This window comes from Nyctereutes procyonoides, unplaced genomic scaffold (assembly GCF_905146905.1).
Source record: "Nyctereutes procyonoides isolate TBG_1078 unplaced genomic scaffold, NYPRO_anot_genome, whole genome shotgun sequence".
NCBI classification, from domain to species: domain Eukaryota; kingdom Metazoa; phylum Chordata; class Mammalia; order Carnivora; family Canidae; genus Nyctereutes; species Nyctereutes procyonoides.
This window is the reverse complement of record NW_026575040.1, coordinates 18,312,436-18,337,272: the sequence shown is the minus strand read 5'-3', so window position 1 is coordinate 18,337,272 and position 24,837 is coordinate 18,312,436. Positions and strand designations below refer to the sequence as shown.

At 35.8% G+C, this 24,837-nt stretch overlaps 1 protein-coding gene and 1 pseudogene across 7 annotated transcripts in view; one reads left to right on the top strand and one right to left on the bottom strand.

Annotated features, from left to right (window-relative positions):
* Nucleotides 1–24,837, top strand: part of TCF12 (transcription factor 12) — a 375,082-nt gene that overhangs the window by 109,769 nt on the left and 240,476 nt on the right. The window lies entirely within an intron of this gene.
* Nucleotides 16,026–16,120, bottom strand: LOC129506510 (U6 spliceosomal RNA; annotated as a pseudogene).

The following is a 24,837-nucleotide window of genomic DNA, read 5'->3' as shown; positions in this document are numbered from 1 at the left end:
TTTTAAAGGGCAAGTTGACTGTATTTTGTAATTTGACATTTACCTAGTCCTTTCCTTGAATTTACCTTGAATTGCTGGATTATGGTAATTCTGTGTTTAATATTTTGAGGAACTATCAGGCTATTTTCCAAAGTGGCGGACACCTTTTACAATATCACCCCCCATGGATGAGGGTTCCAGTTTCTCCAAATTGTCTGGCCGAAAATTGTGATTATTTTTTTGATTATAGCCATCCCAGGGAATATGAAGTGGTATCTCATTTTGGTTTAGATTTACATTTCCCCAGTAGCTAATAATGATGTTGAACATGTTTTCATGGACTTATTGACTATCTGTACATTTTCTTTGGAAAACTATGTAGATCATTTGCCCATTTTATAATTTTTATTGAGTTATCATAGTTTATGTATTCTAGATACAAGTTCCTTATCATACGTATGATTCTGCTGTCTTTTCCATTTCTTTTCATTTTCATGGTGTCCACTTCCTTTTTATTGTTTGTGTTCATTCTTGGCATCGTATGTCAGTCTTTTAAATGGAGCAGAGAAAAGAAAGAAGCAAGCCTTATATCACTTTTCTATCTATAGAAGAGTTTTTTTAGACTTCCCTTATAGTAAGTCATTGGATTTGGGCAGCTGCAAATAACTTGCATGTTGAAATTGTGTGGTTAGTTTAAGAGAGGAGGTCAGTTAAATAAGGGGAGAGGTCAATTGTTTTTCCCTGGACAAAGAAGTAAAAATTTACAACATGATCATTTTCTTAAATTGATAGTTATGTGGTGATAAAACGTAAAGTAATAAAACCAGAATAATTCGTTCAGAAAATTAGTTTCTCTGTAAATTTTAAAGAATAGTACAAGCTACTTGACTGTAACATGAATGGGAGGGCAGTAGTAGAAGGGTCAAAGGATCCAGTGTGGGGATGGGGGTGAGGATACATAGATAAAGAGGCAATCCAGGCTGTCATTTTTTTTATGATCATTTGATTTGGGTCTTGGTAGCAATTCTGACTGCCTTGGAAGATTGTTTAATATTTTAGGTACATGTGTTCTATTTCTTTGTTTTTCTGATGCTACAGAAAATACCCTTGACTTTAAGGGGCAGATTAACTAAAAGGTAGATGCCATTTTAGTACTGATGTTCATTTTTCCTCTCATTCTTGCGAAAATTTAGTTGATCTCATCCTCCTTCTCTGTCACACATGTGTATACACATTTAAATAGACATGGCGGAAAGTGAGTATTCCTTATTCAGGAAGGACTTTATAGTGTTAAACATGTGTATTATTAAACCAAATCATATGGTATATCACAGTCCACAGAGTAATAAGATGTAAGCCATATTTATATACCCCCCCCCCTTTTTTTTTTAAGATTTCATTTATTTATTCATGAGAGACATCAAGAGAGGCAGAGATACAGGCAGAGGGAGAAGCAGGCTCCATGCAGGAAGCCTGATGCGGGACTCGATCCCAGGACCCCGGGATCACGCCCCGAGCCAAAGGCAGATGCTTAACTGCTGAGCCACCCAGGCATCCCTTCCCCCCGCCCCTTTTTTTAAAGTAGTTTCTACACCCACCTTGGAGCTCAAACTGATAACCCCAAGATCAAGAGTCACGTGTTCTACTAACTGAGCCAGCCAGGCGCCCCTGATATAAGCTATGTTTAAAACAGCTTGGTGGATTTTTAGGGGAAAGGAGTTTATTACAAAATGGTTGTCTTTAAAAAGAACTAATATGCATTTGAGCAAAATAAAATTAATGAAAAATTTATGTTTTAATTTTGGAAAGAATAGCTGTTATTTCACAATGTTTGACTACAAAACTGGGTTAGAGAGAGCTGTCAGTAATAGAAAAGTGTCTCAGTACTATTTTGCTCTACTCACAGATTGAATTTTGAGGATCTACTGTTTCAGATTTCTAGAGCTGAATCACCTATCTGAAAATCTACTCTCATGTCTCCCTTCTTGCCAAAACATATCCTTCCCTTAAGAAAGGAAAATTAAAAATATAACTTGTATGGAAATAAAAAAGACAAACCATGGAGTTTATCTAAAATATTTTTGTTCTTTTAAAAATGTATTTTTGTTATCTTTAACCAGAAACTTCTACTTTAGGAACAGAGGAAAGGAAGATTAGGAAGGGCCATAGTTTTCCTTAGGGGGTATTTGTTCAAGTATATTAAAGACAAGGAGGTAAAACTTGAAATTATATTAAATAAAGTACAGTGGTTTCCTGGGCACATTCAAGTGTTTATGTCTTGTGTACTATAGTTGATTGAGAGTTAGGACATCAAATGGGTGACTTAGCCTATTTGGCATGCTTTTTTGTTTGTTTGTTTTTTGTTTTCCCATATGTGAACAAGAGAAGAGGAAAAAATACTCCAAATTCTTTGATTTCTGTGGTGGACTACCTTGCCTAACTCTTAATTATCATATGATTGCCTCCCCTCACCGTCCTGTACTCTTGACATACGTATAACCAGCTTTTTAGTATTTAGGCCAGACTGGTTGGCATGCTTTTATATTCATTCTGGATCTTTAATTCACAAAAATTTCTCTAAAGTTTTCTAGTACTTTTTTACCTTTTTTTTTTTTAATTAAGATGTCTCAGAGTACATTGTAGACTGTCTTCTAGTGTATTAGGGTTGAGTGAACCCATTCATGTTTACCACTTTGAGTAATTGATGAGTAATCAAGAATTAATTAATGACTAATATGTAAACAGACACTGGGTTTTTTCTTACATATTTGCCCACATTGAAACTTACGTGTTACTTTACCTGATTTAGGAAGAGGCCCTATGAAATATTCCAGCAATAGTCTTAGCATTTTGTTAGCCAGAGTTGCTTCATTGTTATTTGTACACCCAGTTGGTTTCCTTGTCCAGGATATTTATCTTTTCTGATCATTGTAGAATCCATTTATACTTCTCCATCTATTACAACAAATGTTTTTTCCTCTCATTGGTTTTATTGTCTGTCAAACTGTTAACCAGGACAAATACCCTTAATTCCATCATAACATAACATAGGCTTTTATTTTTGTTGTTGCTTTGAACAGTCCGTATCAAATCTGTTAAAGTCTTTAAAAAGAGTAAATATTGTAGCATTATATATAACAGCCAGGTAGTGGAAGCAGCCCAAATGTCCACTGGTAGATGATGAATGGATAAAGAAGTTGTGATACATGTATACAATACCATATTACCCAGCCATAAAAAAGAATGAGATCATAAAAAAAATGATATATTGCTATTTGAAACAAGGACAGAGCTAGAGAGTATACTCCTAAGCGAAATAAGTCAGTCAAAGAAAGACAAATATCATATGATTTCACTCATGTGGAATTTAAGAAACAAAACAAATGAACAAAGAAAAAGAGAGAAACCAAGAGTCTTATCTATAGTGAATAAACTGATAATTACCAAAAGGAAGGTGAGTTAGAGGAAGGGGAAGATAGGAGGTGGAGATTAAAGAGTACACTTAATATGCTGAAGAAAAGAAAGAATAAAGAATAAATAAATTATGCCCAAGAGTTACTTTTGACATTATACTTATCCCCTCAGGAGGAAATCTAAGAGAGATTAGTCTTGTGCTTTTCTCCCTCCTACCCTTCCCCATCCCACCTCAGTAAACTTTGTTCCCTTGCTCTCTCTAGGTTATGCTTGCTTATTGAATCAGTGGACCTTCTTTGTTCCAGGCCAGCTTTGTAAAAATCATGAACCAGTTGATCTATACAGTTCAGGCTTTCTTTTGGACCTTCATAAGGACAAGAAGAGTTACTAATTTGCTTGCCCTCTGACACAGTAGCTACTAATCACTAAGTAGTCATATTATTGTGAAAAGTAAGCTTAGTTGTTATCTAAATTTTGTAGTTTCTTTGTATCAATTATCTTTATTACTTTTTGATCTAGTATCTTTAAATTCTGCTTTAAAAATTATTTGTATCTTTCTTGATCAGCTTCTCCAATAAATACAAAAACATGGAATACAAAAATTTCTCTTCTCACTTTATCCTCTGAGTAAAACTTTTGTTATTAAAATGCCTTTTTTTAAAAATGATTTTTTTTTTTTTTTATTCATGAGAGACAGAGCGAGACATAGGCAGAGGTAGAAGCAGGCTCCCTGTGGGGAGCCTCATGTGAGACTCAATCCCAGGACCCAGGGATCAAGCTCTGAGCTGAAGGCAGACCCTCAACCACTGAGCCACCCAGGGGTGTCTCTATTAAAATAATTTTTAAGAGTTACTTGCATTATGATTCCCAGACTCCTTTTCAGGGGTATTATTTCCTTATAAGATGCTATCTTCTCCATGAAAACATGATTGTATCAGTTCTTATTTATTATCTGTCCATCATAGAGTAAGTTTTTAATGTAAGCAAATAGCAAAAATTTCTGAACCATTAATTTCTTATTCAGTCTAGATTCTGATTTTGTTTATAGCATGGACTGCATATTTGATTGTAGAGCCTATTTTGACATGATACACATAATAGCTTTTCATATTTTATTATTTTTCTTTTTTTCTTTTTTTAGCTTTTCATATTTTAAATTAATGATACTTAGTAACAAGTAAATTGATTTTTTTCCCCCATTTGTCTTTACCAGTGGATTCAGTATCCAAAAAGAGCTCTTTGGCAAGTGTGTAACCTGACCGAAATGTCAGGGAACAGATGGAAAGGAGTTCCATAGGAACTGGCTGAATAGTAGGAGTTTGGCTTTCTGAAAAATAGCTTTACTGGCTTTCCTCTCCTCCAGAAGTGATATGAATAAAAGCCCAACCTTCAAATGAAGAAACAGCTGTTTTTAGGCTGGTATTCAGTAGGAGATAAAAGCCCTTTCAAATAAAGCCTTAGCCCTATGATTGATTTATTTTTGAAGGGCTGTGAGTTCTCAGAGAACATCAAGAATATCTCATGATCAGATGTAAATACAAAACCATACTTCATAGCTGATAAAAGTTTTTTGAGTTTTCCGGATGATATTACTGCCTTGATTAGGATGAAAAAATTGCATTTAGGATAATTAACTTACTTATAATATGAAGTCAGTTGAGTATATTCATGATTATATGTGTTATAAAAGTTATTACACCCAAATTCTCTACTTGTGCAGGTAGGATATCCATATATATATTTTTTAAGTTTCAACATAAAATGCTGAAGATAAAATTCACAGTGTTTCATAACTTCTGTTTAAATTATTGATCTCGTGCCTGATCCACTTGAATGAATCTATAATGAGGCTTTCAAGTATTAACTTTAATAAATTAGCTATCATTTTTCACAGTTACATGAGGAATTTGAGGCAGGAGACTCTACCTGACATAAAGTACTTTTGTATCAGAGCTAAAAATACATAGGAAGAAATGGAGATGAAGAGAAACATGGGCATTTTAGCAACCAAACTAATTTAGCTGTGATTGCTGAGGTCATCTCTGATTACTTGCTTTAAAATTGGTGTGATCTTCATGATGAAATTTTTGTGTGTACTATTGAGCCAAATAAGTCTTTCTCTTACTTGCTTTTACATCTTCAGGTGGAGAAATCAGGTGTTGTATTTCTGTGTTTTTTCTTTTGGATTCACATAAGCATAATGTGCAAGATTTTGCCAAGGTGGGAATTAATTGTGATGATGGAAACTGAAATATTGTTTCATGCTAATTTTATAATGTGTATATACTGCAGAAGTTAGACAAAGGAACTAAGTTAAACAAAGATCTAGAGCTACTGCCAAACCTACAAACAACAATGGCACAATGCAGGGAACAGAATGCAGAGTCCAAAGCCAACAGAATCCGAATGTAAATTTGCTAGTTGACAGGCATCACATATAAATGGGCTTATTTTGGCAACTCTTGGAGTTAAAATACAAAAGACATCGCTTATACAAAAGCAAAAGTAATTGAGGGTTTTTTTTTGGGGGGGGGTGTAATTTTTAAAGAAAATGCCCTTTCGAAATTTGTAGTAGCCATTTAGTTTCTATGAAGAATGCTGCCTTTCACTTTTGTTAAAATCCATTATTGTTTACTTAATCCCATTGCTAGTGTACTATCTTTCTTCATATTCATGAAAGTTATTTTGGGTGTCATAAGAAGAAGACATGGCCATTACCTCAAAGGTTTGCTGAATGTATATACTTTTTAAAGTCTTGAGTTGGGCCCATAGTTAGGATCCTTTCTTGCTATGTTTGCAGTATACTTTATATTATGAATATAATTGCCATTTTCCAGCCCTTGCCTGAGTGGCATTTACTTGATGTAATTACAGAAATGCCTTTCACCTTATTTTGTGTCAAGGAATAAAATAAAGTGATTCCCTAGCTAGTTATTTAACTGTTATTAGCTCATCAGATGACCATGGATGAAGGAAAATAAAAATGGGAAGATTTCTTCAAAGATAAAATTAAGGAATTAAAATTAACCATTCTTAAAAATGTATCAGTAATGGGTGTCACTTTTCTTTCTGTTTAAAAAACAGTGATTCCCTCCCACCATTGGATCGTATTATTTTATAGGAATATTTTTCCTTATGGGTTATTAGGTATTCTTTTTTCTTTTAATTGTAGTGAAAAAACAATATTAGGTATACTCTCTTAGGAAAATTTTAAGTGTATAATACAGTATTGTTAACTGTATGCATCAGGTTGGACAGCAGATCTCTAGAACTTTTTCACCTTGCATGATTGAAACTATATCCATTGAACAACTCCCCATTTTCCATTTTCCTTACCATTGACAACTATTATTCTACTTCTCGCATCTGTGAATTTGGCTGCTTTATATATCTCCTATAAATGGAATCATGTAGTATTTCTTTCTGTAGTGGCTTATTTCAGTTAGCATAAGGTTCATCTATGTAATGTAAAAAAGGAGTTCCTTTTTTAAAGACTGAATAATATTCCATTGTATGAATATACGTTATTTTCATCATCCATCCAACAGTGAATATTTATGTTGTTTATTTCTTGGCTATTGTGAATAATGCTGCAATTAACATGAGAGTGTAAATATCTCTTCAAGATCCTGTCTTCAGTTCTTTTGGATAAATAAGTCAAAGTAGGATTGCTAGCTCGTATGGTAGTTCTATTTTTAATTTTTTGAGGAGTCTCCATATTGTTTTCCGTACTGGCTGCACCATTTTACATTCCTACCAAAAGTGTACACGGTTCCAGTTACTGCAGGTCCTTACCTATACCTATACTTAATTTCTGTTTTTTATTTATTCATTTTCTGTAATGGCCATCTTAACAGTTGTGAGGTGATACCTAATTGTGGTTTTGATTTGCATTTCTTTCATTACTAATTATGTTGAGAATCTTTGATTATTAATAATGTTGAGAATCTTTTCGTGTACCCGCTGGCCATCTGTATGTGTTCTTTGGAGAAATTTGGGGTTACTCATTTAATGAAATATTTAAGTCACTGAAATGTCAGTGAAGTAAAAAATACTTGTTTTTTGTGATTGTATATAATTGAGAAAAATATATTTATTTTTAAAATTATTTAAGTTATTTTATTTTAAAAAATATTTTTATTTATTAATTTGACAGCACAAGCAGGGGGAGAGGGAGAGGCAGACTCCCCGCTGAGCACACAGCTTCTTGTGTGGCTCAATTCCAGGACCCTAAGATCATGACATGAGCTGAAGGCAGACACTTAACCTACTGAGCCACCCAGGCACCCCAAGAAAAAATATTTAAATGTGTAAACGTTTAAATGATAATATATATTAGACCGGAAGTAGTTCAGTATTTGCTCAGTGATTGCTTTTGGTTTAGCTTACAGTTTTTCAAAAAACTTACTTTTAAATTATATAAACTCATTTTAATATAATTTCAGAAAAAAACAAAAAAACGGTAAGAAGGAAGACAATAAGAATCCAACTTTTTTAATGAAACTATTAGTACTTTTTGTATTTCTTTCCAGTTTTTTTCCCCTCAGGCATTATAGTTACCATGGTAAATAAGCAGTTTGTATCTTGATTTTTTCTTTTTTTTTTCTTTAAACTATGAAGGAAGACAATTTTTATGAAAAGAAGCTTAACAAAAGAAAAGTAGAACAATTTTGTTTGTTCAGATTAGAAATTTTCAAATTGGAAACAAAATAAAAGCTTTTAAATTAAATGGGAAAAGTGAAAAAGAGATGCTAGGTGGTACTGATATAGTTCACTAAGAGGAGAAAATGAGAAATTAAGAAATTATCAGATTAAGAATTTATCAGATTTTTTAAAAAAGATTTTATTTATTTATTTGAGAGAGAAAAGAGCAGGAGCAAGCATGAGTAGGAGTAGGAGGAGGAACAAAGGGAGAGAGAGAAGCAGATTCCCTGCTGAGTAGGAAGCCCAACATGGAACTAGATCCTAGGACCCAGAGATCATGACCTGAGCCAAAGGCAGATGCTTAACCAACTGAGCTACCCAGGCGCCCTAAGAATTTCTAAGACTTTTAAAAATAAAGTGTGGTTAATGCACCTTTACTGTGTTAGAATTAAAGTTTTTTATTCTGACTTCCATTCACATGTGATTTTGAGGTTGGTTTCTTAGAGGACTATTTTTAGGGCAACTTCTGCTTGGAAATAATGCAGTATTTTTGAAGGTTCATAGATTTGTTATTTTTTTAAATAATTATTTATTCATGAGAGGCAGAGACATAAACAGAGGAAAAAGCAGGCTCCCTGCAGGGAGCCCAATGCAGGACTTGATCCTGGGACCTGGCAGATGCTCCCACTGAGCCACCCTGGCATCCCTATTTGTTATGTGTTTGATACAAATATGTCTTGAGGTCAGTGGAAATAAAATGTGAAGAAGTACATAAAATGTAATACTTCATCTGTTTGTTGACTTTAACTTGACCAAGTTGGTGGTGTGCTGATGCCTACCACACATATGATGTAAAAAGCAAATAAAAACGTGGTGACTTTGAGTGAATGACAAAGTATGGCTTCTCACTCATAATAGTTACTCAGTAGATGCTTATTGAATAGAAGTTGTTTAATTGGGAAAACATATAATTAGTGACATAATTATATTCTGTCATGCGTTGCCTTTATCTTTTTAAACAATCCATTGAAACATTTCAGGGAAAGGGTTTTGTGAGGATAGTTTTAAACACTTAGAAACTACTACATGCAAGATGCTCAGCATTTTATATGCTGTCATTAGTAGGTAGAGCCAATGTTACCTGGTTTTTGCAAATGAGAAAACTCAAGCGTAGAAAAAGATGTGACGTTCAAGTCATACAACTTGAACTATGTTTGGGCTACTACCTTGAATCCTTTTTTCACCCTTGTAATATGAAGATACTATTTCCTTTTTATTTTCTTGGTTGTATTCTCATAAAAGTAGGAAAAACCAACGTTGATTTGGCATAAACTTAAATGTCTGTATAGTTTGAGTATTTATATAGTAGATATGCTTTATGGTTAGGCTTTGAAAGATGACCTCATTTACTATAAATCACCGTTTATATGAGGAGTTTAAAACACAAGGTAATTACTTCAGCAGTTTCTCAGTATCCAGTCAAAGAGGAACTGATAGTTGAAGAAGCAGTACCACAAATGGGAAATCCAACTTAGATTCAGTCACTTCTTTAAGCAGCAGATACCTGCCTTCCCCAGTTTTTCTCAGTAGCAAGATTGCCAAATGAGTTCTCTCACAATGAGAATGAAAAGGCCTTCTCTGAAGTTTCAGACAGCGTAACATTTATTGAGCATTTACTATGTGGTAGATATTGTACTATGTGCCTTTAAGTATCATCTCATTTCATTCACTCCTTAGTCTGTGAGTTATGTACTATTATCAACCTCCAGTTTTTGTGGGAGAAATAGCCTTAATAGAGTTGTCATATGCCTAGTAAATGGAAAAGTCAGGAATTGTACTTAGGTTCAGCGGCCAGTAAGGCTTATTTTCCTGATACGGCTTTTGTAGGTACAGTTTGTTAAGCTGAAAAGATAAAGTGAAAGACCAATGAGAGAAATTGGGTATGGAAGGAAATCATCTAGATCCTTTTTGCCCGGGGGGGGGGGGGGAGAGGAGGGCGCTCTTAAACTTCTGGAATAAATATATTAAATATTTAGAATATGTCAAGTTTTCTTCATGCTATCAGTAAATACCTTTCTCTTAAATGTACAGTTCAGTGAGCTTGATAAATGTATACACACCCATGTGTCCAAGGGGGAGATTGAGAGGTTTTTCTGGGATGTAGGAGATTTGGAAGCCAGTCTGATCAAAGATAGGAATGTGGTTCTGAAGAAAGAGGAAGAAGCTAGACCAGAGGTGCAAATATTGAAAAGCAATAGGAAGAATACCAAACAACTAAGATATTTGGTATTGTGTATGGATATAGAATTGGGTAAATCAATACAGGTCAAGCCTTTCCACTTTGAGACTGACAAGGAGATATCATAAAATTGAATGTGTGTTCACTTGATGAGTTGGCACAAGACACAGATCTGTTTTTAATTACTGGGAAGTCAAAGTATGGTGATTTTTTTCTTCTTCTTCTCTCCTAAAGCAGCTCTGAGCAATTTATAAACTCCTCATATTTGCCCATCTTCTCTCTTGTTAATGACATAATTGAGGAGGTCAAGAACCCAAGTCTAGTTCCTTGCTCTTGGGCAGAAATGTATTTAAACTATGCATTTATTTCATCTTTATAAATTCTTTGGGTTGAAGGTTTTAAGGGTTTTAACAGGATGATGATTAACTCACCCAGAGGCCACAGGACAAAGTCAGAATGAATGGGGTTCCTGCTTTAGGAAATACTGCCAACTAAAAGTATTTTGCCAGCATTTTATCACTGATCACTTTTTCATTGGGTCTTAAATACTTGACAGATACTCTAAATGATACTTAGAAAACATTTTATTTTATCTTATTTTATTTTTAAATATTTTATTTATTTATTCATGACCGACAGAGAGAGAGAGGCAGAGACACAAGCAGAGGAAGAAGCAGGCTCCATGCAGGGAGCCTGACGTGGGACTCAATCCTGGGTCTCCAAGATCACAACCCGGGCTGAAGGCAGCGCTAAACCGCTGGGCCACCAGGGCTGCCCTAGAAAACATTTTATTTTTTTTTTTTTTTTTTTTTTTTTTTTTTAAAAATTCAGCTCATATTTTTATTTCTTTTTTTTTTTTTTTAAATTAATTTATTTATTTATGATAGTCACAGAGAGAGAGAGAGAGAGAGAGAGGCAGAGACACAGGCAGAGGGAGAAGCAGGCTCCATGCACCGGGAGCCCGACGTGGGATTCGATCCCGGGTCTCCAGGATCGCGCCCTGGGCCAAAGGCAGGCGCCAAACCACTGCGCCACCCAGGGATCCCCCCTAGAAAACATTTTAAATGATACTCAAGGATACAAACAGGGATCCCTGGGTGGCACAGTGGTTTAGCGCCTGCCTTTGGCCCAGGGCGTGATCCTGGAGACCCGGGATCGAATCCCACGTCGGGCTCCCAGTGCATGGAGCCTGCTTCTCCCTCTGCCTGTGTCTCTGCCTCTCTCTCTCTCTCTCTCTCTCTCTCTCTCTCTCTCTCTCTATCATAAAAAAAAAAGGATACAAACAGATTATTTTATCAGAGATGTTTATTGAATAAAATTGTGAGATTCTAGCCCTTCACCTGTATTTCAAGGTTAGTGAGTCTATAAACAGTTGCATTAGGTTAGGCTCTCTTCTATTTCTATCTTGAATACCATCTTATTTTCAAAAAGACTGAACAAGATAATTTTTCATATACTTTTTTTTTAAAATTTTTTTTTTAAAATTTATGATAGTCACACACAGAGAGAGAGAGAGAGAGAGAGAGAGAGAGAGAGAGAGGAAGAGGAAGAGACACAGGCAGAGGGAGAAGCAGGCTCCATGCACCGGGAGCCCGATGTGGGATTCGATCCCGGGCCTCCAGGATCGCGCCCCGGGCCAAAGGCAGGCGCTAAACCGCTGCGCCACCCAGGGTTCCCAATTTTTTCATATACTTAAACCTATTTTAAAATAATAAATTGAGTAACTTAATGGAGGTGTTTAATAGAAGAAATTGTAATGGAAGTAAATGCACAAATTGATTGGGTTATGGAGATTTTCACTTTAAGCAAAAATTGAAGATCAGCTTTTAGGAGTGATAAGTAGTATGTTATTGCAGTAGCATCCATGGAAGTATACTTAATTTCCTCTCCTTCTGTTCTGTGTGGATCATGAAGGAAAACAAATATTTCTGAAAATTTTATAAACTAAACTTTAGCTTCAGCTGAAAAACATCTTCCTCTTGAATATTGAGTGTAAACCACACATTTTTAAAACATGAATCTTTCTACCTTTGACTTGCATTACATTTTCAAAACTAACTTTATATTTACCTTCTCACCTTTTAATTTTAGTTTATTTCCTGGGTATAATTGGATATAAGCCCCTGTTCATATTCTTTCAGTACGTTGTAATCGTAGTAAAGACCAAATCTTCTTTCCTTTTTTGCCAAAGGCATACATTCACTATCATTTATGTAGTTTTTTAGTGTATCCTTTTGGTTTGTACTAACTTAGCATTGTTAGTGAACATAATTTGCTGGTATTTCACTTATATACCCTTTGTCCCCAGGGAACCTACAAATTTACAGTTATATGTGCACAAAACCGTGTGTGTTCATAACATGATAAAAGTCACTTTTAATCTGATACTGATTTAAAATGGTATTTTGCTCTCTACAGTATAAATAGCCTTCATGCATTAAGTCTTCAGAAATCTCTGAATCATCTGAACAATCTTTCCTTAGTTCTCTTTGTATAGTTCTTCAAAGCATAATTATTTTTTTTAATTTTATTTATTTATTTGACAGAGAGAGAGACAGCACAAGCAGGGGGAACAGCAGAGGAAGAGGGAGAAGCAGACTCCCCGCTGAGCTGGGAGCCCTATGCAGGTCTCGTTCCCAGGACCCTGGGATCATGACCTGAACCTAAGGCAACTGACCAAGCCACCCAGGCGCCTCCAAAGCATAATTATTTTAAATATGTGACAGCATTGTGCTGTTTGCATTAGTAATGATCAATTATTTTATTTCATAATGCCCAGTCCCAAAATTGGGAGAAAGGGATATTCATTGTAGGAATAGATAGTATTTGGAAGGTAATAGAAAGGTAGAACTTGGGTTTGCACTTTTTCTTTTAAATGACAAAACTCTTTCAGATATCTGCCTTCCGTTGTTTCAACAAAGACTATCAAATCACCATGTCATCCTTGCCACATGGGTGTGGACTTTTATTTGAACTTCAAATGAATACTACTGAGTGTCAGCATCTTTTTCTTACGGTCTCTAATACTGGGGGCCAATTGCTGTAGATATCCACTACTACTTCAAAAGCTGTAGTTTGACTATGCTATTATCATTCCAAGCTATAATTTTAGTATTTAAGTATGGGGTTTTTGGAGGGTGGGGGTAGGGGTTCAGAATAAGAGTATAACATTTTCAAAGCTTTTTAACGAGGGTGGGTGACCTTTTAAAACATTTTAAAGAGGGTGGGGTGACTTTTTTTGGGGGTAGAATTTACATACAGTGAAATAAATGGATTTTTTGGAGGATGGGGCAGATGGAGAGGGAGAGAGAATCTTAAGTAAGCTCCATGCCCAGTGCAGAGCCCCATGCAGGGCTTGATCTCACAACCTGAGCCAAAATCAGGAGTCCAACGCATAACCAATTGAGCCACCCAGACACCCCAAATGGATATTAAATGTACAGTTCAGTGAGCTGGATAAATGTGTACACACCCATATAATCAATACTTCAATCAAGATAAAAAAACATTTATCCCATGCCATGTTATTAATACAGTAAAGTGCTTCCAGGATTGAACACCTGTTTTTCAAGCTGCTTGGAATGTTGGTGGACAGCTCTCACCAAAGAGCGTTTAAGGGTTGCTTTCTGCTGGAAAAGGCTATCTTGATCTTGTCACATCTACTTTCTGGGGTCTGCATATATCCAATGACTGGTCAATGCAGTGGTAGGATAGAGGAAGAGTGTAAAGATCTTGGTTCACTTGCTGTTATTTGGGACAGTTATTGAGGCCCATCCCAGTTTGAGAATTCCCCATGTGGAGGCCTAAGGGATTTGTTGCTCTTGTATCACAATTCAGGTTCTTCCTGTAATACACCACTTGTGCTACCTTCAACTCATCATAGGCAGTGAGCATGAGAACTTCCCAGTGGACTTTTTGAACTCACATATCCACCTAAGTCTGTTTCCTGGGAAACCTAACCTGTAGCACCTCAGAAAATTCCCTCATGGCCCCTTCCAAACAACCCCTCACTTACACAAACAACCATCATTCTTGTATTATTACCTTAGATTAATTTTGCCACTTTTAGAACATTGTGTAAATAGAACATAATAGTACGTTCTCTTTTGAGCCTAGCTTCTTTGCTAAAAAGATACATCCAAGTTGTGTATAGCACTTTGTTCTTATTGCTCAATAGCAGTGTTCCATTGCATTAATAAACCATCATATATTTATCCATTTAGGTGTCTGCAGTCATTAGAACTGTTTTAAGTGTTTGGCTACTATGAATGAGGCTGCTGCTACAAACAGTCTTGGGTAATTCAATTTGTGAACATAAACATTTTTATTTCTCCTGGTAAATATGAAGAGTGGAATCTCTCAGTCATATGTAGAAATATGTTTAATTTTCTAAAAAATTGCTGAAGAGTTTTTCAAAGTGGTTTCACTATTTTATACTCCTACCAGCAGTGTATGAGAGTTCTAGTTGCTCTGCATTCTTTCCAGTACTTGTTACGTATTGGATATGTTATATTTAGTTTTGTTATGTTATTTAAATTTTTTGCTTTCATTCTTTCCTTTCTCACTTCTTTTTGGTTAATCAAATTTTTTTTGTGTTCTATTTTAATATCTTGAATGGCTTTTTAGCTGAACCTCTTTTAATTATGTTTAAGGATTGCTCTAGGAATTAAAATATACTCATTACAGTCTACATGTGCTTTATATTTTATCATATCAATATAAAACTAAGGATTTTTAAAAAGATTTTATTTATTTACTCATGAGAAACACAGAGAGAGAGAAAGGCAGAGACAGGTAGAGGGAGAAGCAGGCTCCATGCAGGGAGCCCGATGTGGGACTCGATCCTGGGACTCCAGGATCACGCCCTGGGCCGAAGGCAGGCGCTAAACCACTGAGCCACCCGGGCTGTCCTAAAATTAAGGATCTTGAAAAGAATTATTTCATTGACTTTTTTTATTCTTTGTCATAAAAATATTTTAAAGTTTTCAAAACAACTTCATAATTTCTACTTTAAACAATCCTATGCACTTTAAAGAAAATTGAGGAAAATTAGTCATTTATCCTTATATAATTGCTATTTCTATTCTTTCTTTCTTGTGGATCCAAATTTTATCTGGTGTCATTTTTCTTCAGCATGAAAACTTTAGTTAAAATGTCTTGTATTTCAGATCTCTAGGCAGTTATTCTCAGATGGCTTTTTTTTCTCTTAGAACTGTAATGATGTCATTTTATTGTCTTTAGCCTCCATTGTTTTTGATGAGTGGTCAGCCTTTACTTATATAATTTTCCTCTTATGTAATTTGTCTTTCTTCTCTCTGGTTGAATGTGAGGTTTCTTTCCTTGTGTTTGCATTCAGCATTTTGATGACTGTGTGTATTGGTGAGGTTTGCTTTGTATTTTTCATGCTTAGAGGTTACTAAAGTCAGTGGACCTGCATGCAGTCAGTGTTTTTCAGATTTGTGGAAATTTTTGGAATTTTTTCCTCCCAGATGTATATTCTTTGTCATTTTCTCACCTACTTCTCATATCCTGATTACATTTATTTTAGACTATTTAACAAGTAGCTAAGGTGCTATTTCTTTTTTCCAATATTTTTTTCTACTTCATATTGGATAATTTTTATTGATTTCTATTCATTTTCATTTATAATTTCTTCTTCTAGTTCCAGTTATTTAGCTTATTCAGTAAATTTTTACTTCAGTTAATACAGTTTTAAATTCTAGAATTTCCATTTACTTTCCCTTTTTTAAAAAATATAGAGTGCTTCAAAATTTGTGTGTCATCCTTGTGCAGGGGTCATGCTAATCTTCCCAGTTTTAGTAGATGTACTACCAAAATGAGCATTAGAATTTTCATTTTCAAATATTTTTCCATTTTCTCTGTTGAGAGTATCCCATCTGTCCATTCATTTTGACCATCTTTTTAAAAAGTCTTTGAATATATAATAGCTGCTTCAAAATCCTTTCCTTTTTTTTTTTTTTAAGATTTTATTTATTCACGAAAATACACAGAGAGGAGAGAGAGAGGCACAGACAAAAGCAGGCCTTATGCAGGGAGCCTGACATGGGACTCAATCCCGGGTCTCCAGGGTCAGGCCCTGGGCTGAAGGCGGTGCTAAACCGCTGAGCCACCCAGGCTGCCTAAATCCTTTCCTTCTTATTCCAGCATCTATCATCCCGCCATATGGAGTGTTTTTCCCAGGCTATATTTCCCAGGTCATATTTTTATTTCTCCACACCTGTATTTTTTTATTTTATATTATAAAATGTACAAGATATGTTGTAGAGGTTTTAGTTTCTCTTCTGCATAGTTTTGTTTTTTTGCTCTGGTAAGTAGTTACATTATTGATCAATTATCTTGAGGATTGGTTTTATGTTTTGTTAAAGCAGGTTTGTAGAAAGCCCAAATTATTTACCAAGCATCCCTGTATGGTACCAGTAGTTGAAATCTATGGTCAGTTATTTGAACCTTCTAGATACTGCTTTCAGTTGTTTTTTTTTGTATTGTCCCCTATGTTTGTATTGTTAGTTCATCCAAGGATTTGAGCAGAGTTAAAATTTTTGAACCTTTCCCAACTGTGGCTTTATCCTTTCTATGATTTCCCTCCTTACCTTCCAGACATATTGGCATTCCCAAATCCTGTTTTCTGGCTTCTTAAACAAAGAAGATAGTAGCTTTCTGCTTGTTCACCCACAATATACCATGCTGACTATGGGGTGTCTTGATTGGACATACCATATAGATTTGGATCTTATTCAGTGAATCTGTTTTTTTTTTTTTTCTGATCATATCCTTTCCAATTTCTGCCTACTTTTGGTCACTATTTTTGCCTTCAAGTAGTTTTTAAAATTTTGTTTGGGTGCCTGGGTGGTTCAGTCAGTTTAAGGGTCTGCCTTCACCTTGGGTCTTGATCCCAGGGTTCTGAGATCAAGCCAGCTTCCCACTCCCTGCTCCATGGGGTTTGCTTCTTCCTCTGCCCCTCCCTGCAAGCACACATTCGCACTCTCTCTCTCAAATAAATGAAATCTTTAAAAAAAAATGTTTTCTCCATAGTTATAATTGTTACTTTCAATTGAATTCCTTAGAAAAATGGCCACTAGAACATTTTGTTGTCATATAAAACTTTTCTTTTCACCCCAGAAATATTATTTCTTGTACTACTTCCTAGTCAGCTCTACTGTAGAAGCAACTGTCTTTATTTTTATCACTGTGATTTTGTTTGTTCTGTTTTAGATCAATATATGAATGGTACCTTTTTATCTGATTTTTTTTTTACTAATCATAAGGCTACCGAGATTTTTTGCATGTTGTGTATACCACTAATCCATTTCTTTGTATTGCCAAACAGGATTGCTTCTAATGAATATACTACAGATCTTTCTGTAGTTTAAAAAGATTTTTATTTATTGAGAGAGGGAGACAGAGCACAAGTGGGGATGAGGGAAAGACTGGCGGGGAGAGAGAGGGAGAAGCACACTCCCTGTTGAGCAGGGAGTCATGGGCCAGGCTCTATTCCAGGACCCTGGGATCATGACCTGAGCTGAAGGCAGATGCTTAACAACTGAGCTACCTAGGTGTCCCTGTTCTTTTTTTAAACTAGTGGTCACCTGGATTATTTCCAGTTTTAGCTATTATGAACACTGTCCTCAATACTAGTATAAAAGTCTGTTTATGACTTTTTTTCTCACTATATCTTGGGCAAATACCTAGGGATAGGTTGTTATACCATAGGGTATGTATATTTTTATTTTCTAATAAACTGCCAGTTTTCTGAAGTGTATCATTTACATGCCCACAGACAGTATGTAAGATTTGGTATACAGATCTTATTTTTATGCCAAGATTATATTCTGTTATTTAATAGAAGTCTTTTTTAGTGTGTATTTTTAGTTACTGATAATTTTGATAAGCACTCCTCTGTTTTTAAACTAAAGATACTCTGAAGTAGCTGATTTGTTTATATAGGCAGTGACCAGCTTTTCCAGCTAGTTTTAACAGTCCCAAAGGTGGATGCTGTGGTAAGTTTTTTATCTAATTATTCATCTTCTTTTAAAAGATTTTACTGAAAAAAAATAAAAGATTTTATTTATTTATTCATGAGAGATATATATAGAGAGAGCTAGAGAAATAGGCAAGGGGGAGAAGCAGGCTTCCTGTGGGAACCTGACACGATTCCAGGACTCCAGGATCATGCCCTGAGTAGAAGGCAGACACTCAACCGCTGAGCCACCCAGGTGTCCCCTAATTATTCATCTTTATAAGTTGCAGATATTTTCAGGTGATTTAAGTTCAATTATTTTTTTTGTGGGTTAGACACTAATTATGAGAGTTCAAAATTAGAAATCCATACATGACCCTAATTTTTGCTTACATGGTACTACAATAAATATACATAATTGTGAGCAAGAGAGTTTTAGTTCTTTCCATTAGAGGACTGTGTCAGGGATCTCAGCTGAGTGTCTTCTTGCTATGGTTACCTTTGTGTTTTGGTTGTCAGTTTTGTCCTTTATGAAGGCTCCTTTGCAAAAACTCATGCTATTAAGTAAGACTGGGGAAGGGATCCTGGGGTGGCTCAGCGGTTTGGCACCTGCCTTTGGCCCAGGGCGTGATCCTAAGGTCTCGGGATCGAGTCCCGTGTCAGGCTTCCTGCATGGAGCCTGCTTCTCTTCTGTGTCTCTGCCTCTCTATCTGTGTCTCTCATGAATGAATAAATAAATAAAATCTTTTAAAAAAAAGTGAGACTGGGGAGAATTAGTTTAAGATCACTAGAAAGTCATACTTGCCACTAGAAAACCTGCCCTTATATTAATTTCTAGTGTTATTTTTGTGTATAAAAGCTTTTTTTAAATTTTTATTTATTTTATGATAGTCACACACCGAGAGAGAGAGAGAGAGAGAGAGAGAGAGAGAGAGGCAGAGACATAGGCAGAGGGAGAAGCAGGCTCCATGCACCGGGAGCCCCACGTGAGATTCGATCCGGGGTCTCCAGAATCGCGCCCTGGGCCAAAGGCAGGTGCCAAACGGCTGCACCACCCAGGGATCCCAAAAGCTTTTTTTTTTTTTTAATTGAGCTAGTTCTGTGTATTATTAGTGTAGGTGATACAAATAAGAGTTGACCGTGCTCTTTAATTGGAGAATGCTTGTTAATAGAGTTCACATAAGAACAATTATAACCTCTGTGCTGTGTGATATAGATTTTTAAGTGCAGTAAAAGTATTGAAGGGAATTGAGTATGGATTAGTGAGGTTGGGCAAGCTGTACAGCAAAGGTGGAATTTAAAGTGACCATTAAACCAGTAAGACTTAATTAGAAGAGGTAGAAGTGCTAAGAGGAGTAAGAAGAGCAAAGAAATGTTCATGTATGGTGGATACTATGTGCAATAAATATGTCTCAGGGTTACAGTCGAGAGTTTGAATGGTAAGACACTGAATGACAGGTGCTTGATGGTGAGATTACTGTGTCTTGTGCACCTCTGAATCACCAGTACCTAGAATCCTCCTAAACCGTGAGTATGTATGCCATAGCAAAGAATGAGTAAGTTTTTTTTTGACTACTAGGGTTGGAAGGGAAGAGGCCAATCAAAAGCTTAAAGCATAGGTGGGGCAAAACCCAGTGCAAGTGACAGTAAACATTTGTAGAACAGATGATTAAATATTCCATTTCTGGTTGAAGAATTTAGGATTTATTCTCTTGGTAGTGGGGCACTGAAACTGTTTACTTTTAAAATCTGAGGGTAATGCATTTTAAAGGATTGTTTTAGTAAAATTACATGGGCAGGATGTTTTAGTAAAATTACATGGGCAGGATATTATAAGCTAGTGAAATGTTACATAATAGTGTTTTAGGAAGATTCAGAGAGACTCTAGGAAAAAAAAAAAGTCTAAGTAAGGATATCATGAAATCCCAGAATAAGAAGGAACAGAAAGGCTGCCTCAGGATACATTCATAAGGAATACTCAGTACAGGGATAGTGGAGAGAGAAGAGAAGGGAGAGTCAAAGATGATTCCAGTTTACAAGTCTAGTTGACCCAAACTACTATAGTATTACCTGCAATATTAGAAATATTAATAGGGTCCAAACACATGAGGAAGAAATAAACGACATACAGAGAGTTTGTTATTAAGATACAGGATGGGTTTTAGGTAATGACAGGAAAGCTAAATGAAAGCTGCCAGCAAGAATTTGATGATTTTTTTTAAAGATTTTTATTTATTTATTAATGAGAGAGAGGCAGAGACACAGAGGGAGAAGCAGATTCCATGCAGGGAGCCCGACGTGGGACTTGATCCTGGGTATCCAGGATCAGGCCCTGGGCTGAAGGCAGCGCTAAACTGCTGAGCCACCTGAGCTGCTCCAATTTGATGATTTAAGATCCAAAATACAGAACTGATATTAAGGCTGGGAATATGTATTGTAAATGTCATTTTGAAGAGACAGTCAAAATAAAACTGATTTAGTTGTCCAAAGGGACATGTCCAAAGTGAGGAACATGGGATGAAGAGCAGGTACTTTTAGTTTTCACACGAAAGAGAAAGTGATACTTTGCAGAAATAGAGGCCCAAAGGTGAATGTCAGCAAATCCCTAGAGACACAACATGGTTAACAGAATTAACTGCCATAGAGCATAGGTAGGCAAAATATCCAATGTTTGTCACCTATATTTGTAGATAAAGCTTTATTGGAATACAACCACTCTTTATATTTTATCTGGCTGCTTTTGTTCTACATTGTAGGGTTGAATAGTTGGTTAGGAGAGTGTATGGTCCACAAAGCCTAAAATATTTACTGTATGGCCATTCACAGGAGAAGTTTACTGACCTCTGATACAGAGATATTAGAAACCAAGACCAACAGAGGGTCTTTGTATTTTATTTTGGGTTAATCTTTGATTTGAAAAAATTCAGTTTTATCTCATAAACAGACATTAACTTGAGAGCCTTCTGTGTGCCTGACATTCAGATTTGCTGCTGTGGTCTAGGAAGAGACTGGATAGATACAAGAAATTTATTAATGAGTGAGTGAGTGAATAAATTGGGAAGAGTGCAGGTGGTCAATGTAAATTTTTGTGAGTCTAGAAAGAAATGAGTCATAGTTTAAAGAATATATGAGGAAGAGATTTTTAAATATAGGAGAAATATGAAGGAAAAATTTTTACGGAGTTCTTCTGAGAGGCAGAGTGTGTTGCCATTGCAGGAATTAATGGTCTAAGACTTGAACGCAGGGAGTACACAGGCCTCATTACAGGAAATGAATAGAATTGTTTGTGGAATTAAGTTAAGAATAGTAATTGCTCACACAGCTGTTTTTAAATAGCAAATTGTGTTAGGTAATCAGCAAAAATCCACTAAAATGAACTTGGTCGTTATGCAGAAGCTGCTTTATTGGTACTGACTTATGATCCTAATGGGTACTATAAAAACAAACAAACTAAAAACCTATGTATGCAGTTTTCACATTAGTGTGCTACTGTATGTTTTTTGTTTAATGTACAATTGTAATGTTTTCATCTTCCTTTCTCCACCACCAAACCCAAATATAATTGTCTTGTTCAAAAAGAGCAGCACCATGAACTTTATGAGCACACAGAGCAATGAAGTGTGTTCTTATTGAAAGAAGTGGTATCTGTTTGCTTCTCTGTTTGTCTTCCTCCCTAGACAAAAATGGAATGTTTGTGTGGTTGGATTTTGGGCTACTAATTTTTTTCTCTGTATTTTGTTGTACTTTACTTTGGTTCTTTTAAATAAAAATATGCCTGTTTCTTAGTACTCCCTTTTAATTTATTTGTTAGCTTCTTAGCAATGCCTATGCTTTTTGGGGGGTAGCTTTTCTAAGTATGTTAATACACATCATTAACTTCTCACAGTCTATTTAGAGTTAATATTGGGACTAGTTCATGTAAAATGCAGAAATCTTGTGACCTTACAAGTCTATTTACCTCTATCTCTGTCTTCCTTTATGCTATGTTTTTCATAAGAATGATTTCTAAATATATTTTAACTTCTATAAGAGAATGTTATGCAAATATACCTCAGAAATATTGTGGGTTTACTTCCAGACCACTATCAGTAAAGTGACTATTGCAATAAAGTGAGTCAAATGATTTGCTTTTCCATTGCATCCAAAAGTTATATTTATACTATACTGTAATCTGTTAAGTGTGCAGTAGCATTATGTATAAAGAAACAATGTACACACCTTAATTTAAAAATACTTCACTGTTAAAAAATGCTAGCCATCATCAGAGCTTTCAGTAAATTGTCATCTTCTTGCTGGTAGAGGTTCTTTTTTTTTTTTTTTTTTGTCTTTCTCTGACATTTCTTCTTTTTTTAAATAATAAATTTAGTTTTTATTGGTGTTCAATTTGCCATTGTACAGAATAACACTCAATGCTCATCCCGTCAAGTGCCCCCCTCAGTGCCCGCCACCCAGTCACCTCCACCCCCCGTCCTCCTCCCCTTCCACCACACCTAGTTCATTTCCCAGAGTTAGTTTTCCATGTTCTGTCTCCCTTTCTGCTATTTCCTACCCATTTCTTCTCCCTTCCCATCTATTCCCTTTCACTATTATTTATATTCCCCAAATGAATGAGACCATATAATTAGAGGTTCTTGCTTTGATCTTGATGGCTGCAGATTGATCAGGGTAATGGTTGCTGAAGGTTGGGGCAATTTCTCAAAATGCCAGTGAAGTTTGCTGCATCAATTGCCTCCTCCTTTCACAGATGATTTCTTTTGTAGTGTCTGTTGCTATTTGTTAGCATTTTACCCACAGTAAAAACTTTAAAAATTGGAGTCAGTCTTTTCAGACCCTACCACTGTCTTATCAACTTACCCACAGTAAAAACTTTAAAAATCGGAGTCAGTCTTTTCAGACCCTACCACTGTTTTATCAACTAAGTTTTTTTATAATATTCTAAATCCTTTTGTTTTCATCTCTCAGCACTCTTCACAGCATCTTCTAAATCCTTTTGTTTTCGTCTCAGCACTCTTCACAGCATCTTCACCAGGAGTAAATTCCATCTCAAGAAACCACTTTCTTTTCTTTCTTTTTTTTTAAGAAACCACTTTCTTTACTCATCTGTAAGAAGTAGCTCCTCATCCGTTAAAATTTTATCATGAAATTACAGCAATTTAGTCACATCTTCAGAATCCACTTCTAATTCTAGTTTTCTTGATATTTCCACATGATCTACAGTTTCTTCTCCACTGAAGTCTTCACCCCCTTAAAGTCATTCATGAGCATTAGAATCAGCTTCTTCCAAACTCCTGTTCATGTTGATATCTTTACCTCTTCCCATGAATCACACATGTTCTTAATGATATCTAGAGTGGTGAATCCTTTCCAGAAGGTTTTTAGTTGACTTTGCACAGATCCATCAGAGGAGTTATCAGTAGCAGCACTAGCCTTATGAAATGTATTTTTTCAATAGGATAGGAAAGTAAAAATTACTTCTTGATCCATAGCTGCAGAATGGATGTGGTGGTGAGCAGGCATGAAAACAACATTAATCTCATTGTATATCTCCATCAGGGCTCCTGGATGACCAGGTGCCCTGCGAATGTGAGTGGTAATGTTTTGAAAGGAATCTTTTTTTTTATCCTGAGTAGTAGGTCTGAACAGTGGGCTTAAAATATTCAATAAACCGTGTTGTAAACAGATAGGCTGTCATCCAGGCTTTGTCATTCCATTTATAGAGCACAGATAGAATGTATTTAGCATGATTCTTAAGGTCCCTAGGATTTTCATCTTGGTAACTGAGCATTAGCTTCAACTTCAGGTCAGGTCACCAGCTGCATTAGACCCTAACAATACATCCTGTCCATTGAAGATTTGAAGCCAGGCATTGACTTCTTCTGTCCAGTTATTCAAATCCTAGATGGCATCTTTTTCCAATATAAGACTATTTCATCTACACTGAAAATCTTTTGTTTATTACAGCCACCTTTTAGAAATTACATTAGCTAGATCTTCTGGATACTCATTGCAGCTTCTGCATCAATATGTGCTGCTTCACTTTGTACTTTTATGTTGTGGGGATGGCTTCCTTCCCTAACTTTATGAATCTGCCTCTGCTAGCTTCAGACTTCTGCAGCCCCCTCATCTTTCTCAGCCCTCATAGACTTGTGGAGAGTTAAGGCTTTGCTTTGGATTAGGCTTTGGCCTAAGGGAATATTGTAACTGCTTTGGTCTTCTGTCCAGACCACTAAATCTTCATATCAGCATTAAAGGTGTTTTGCTTTCTCATCAGTCATGTATTCACTGGAATAGTACTTGTAATTTTCTTCCAGAACTTTTCCTTTGTATTCATAACTTGGCTGTTTGGCAAGGAGACCTAGCTTTGGGCTTGTCTTGGATTTTGACATGCCTTTCTCACTAAGCTTTATTCATTTCTAGCTTTTGATTTAAAGTCAGAAATGTACAGCTCTTTCTTTTACTTGAACACTTACAGGCCATTGTAGGGTTATTCATTGGCCTGATTTCAATATTGTTGTGTCTCAGGGAACAGGGAGGCTTGAGGAGATGGAGAATGAGAGTGAGAGAGTTGGGGAGTAGTAAGTTG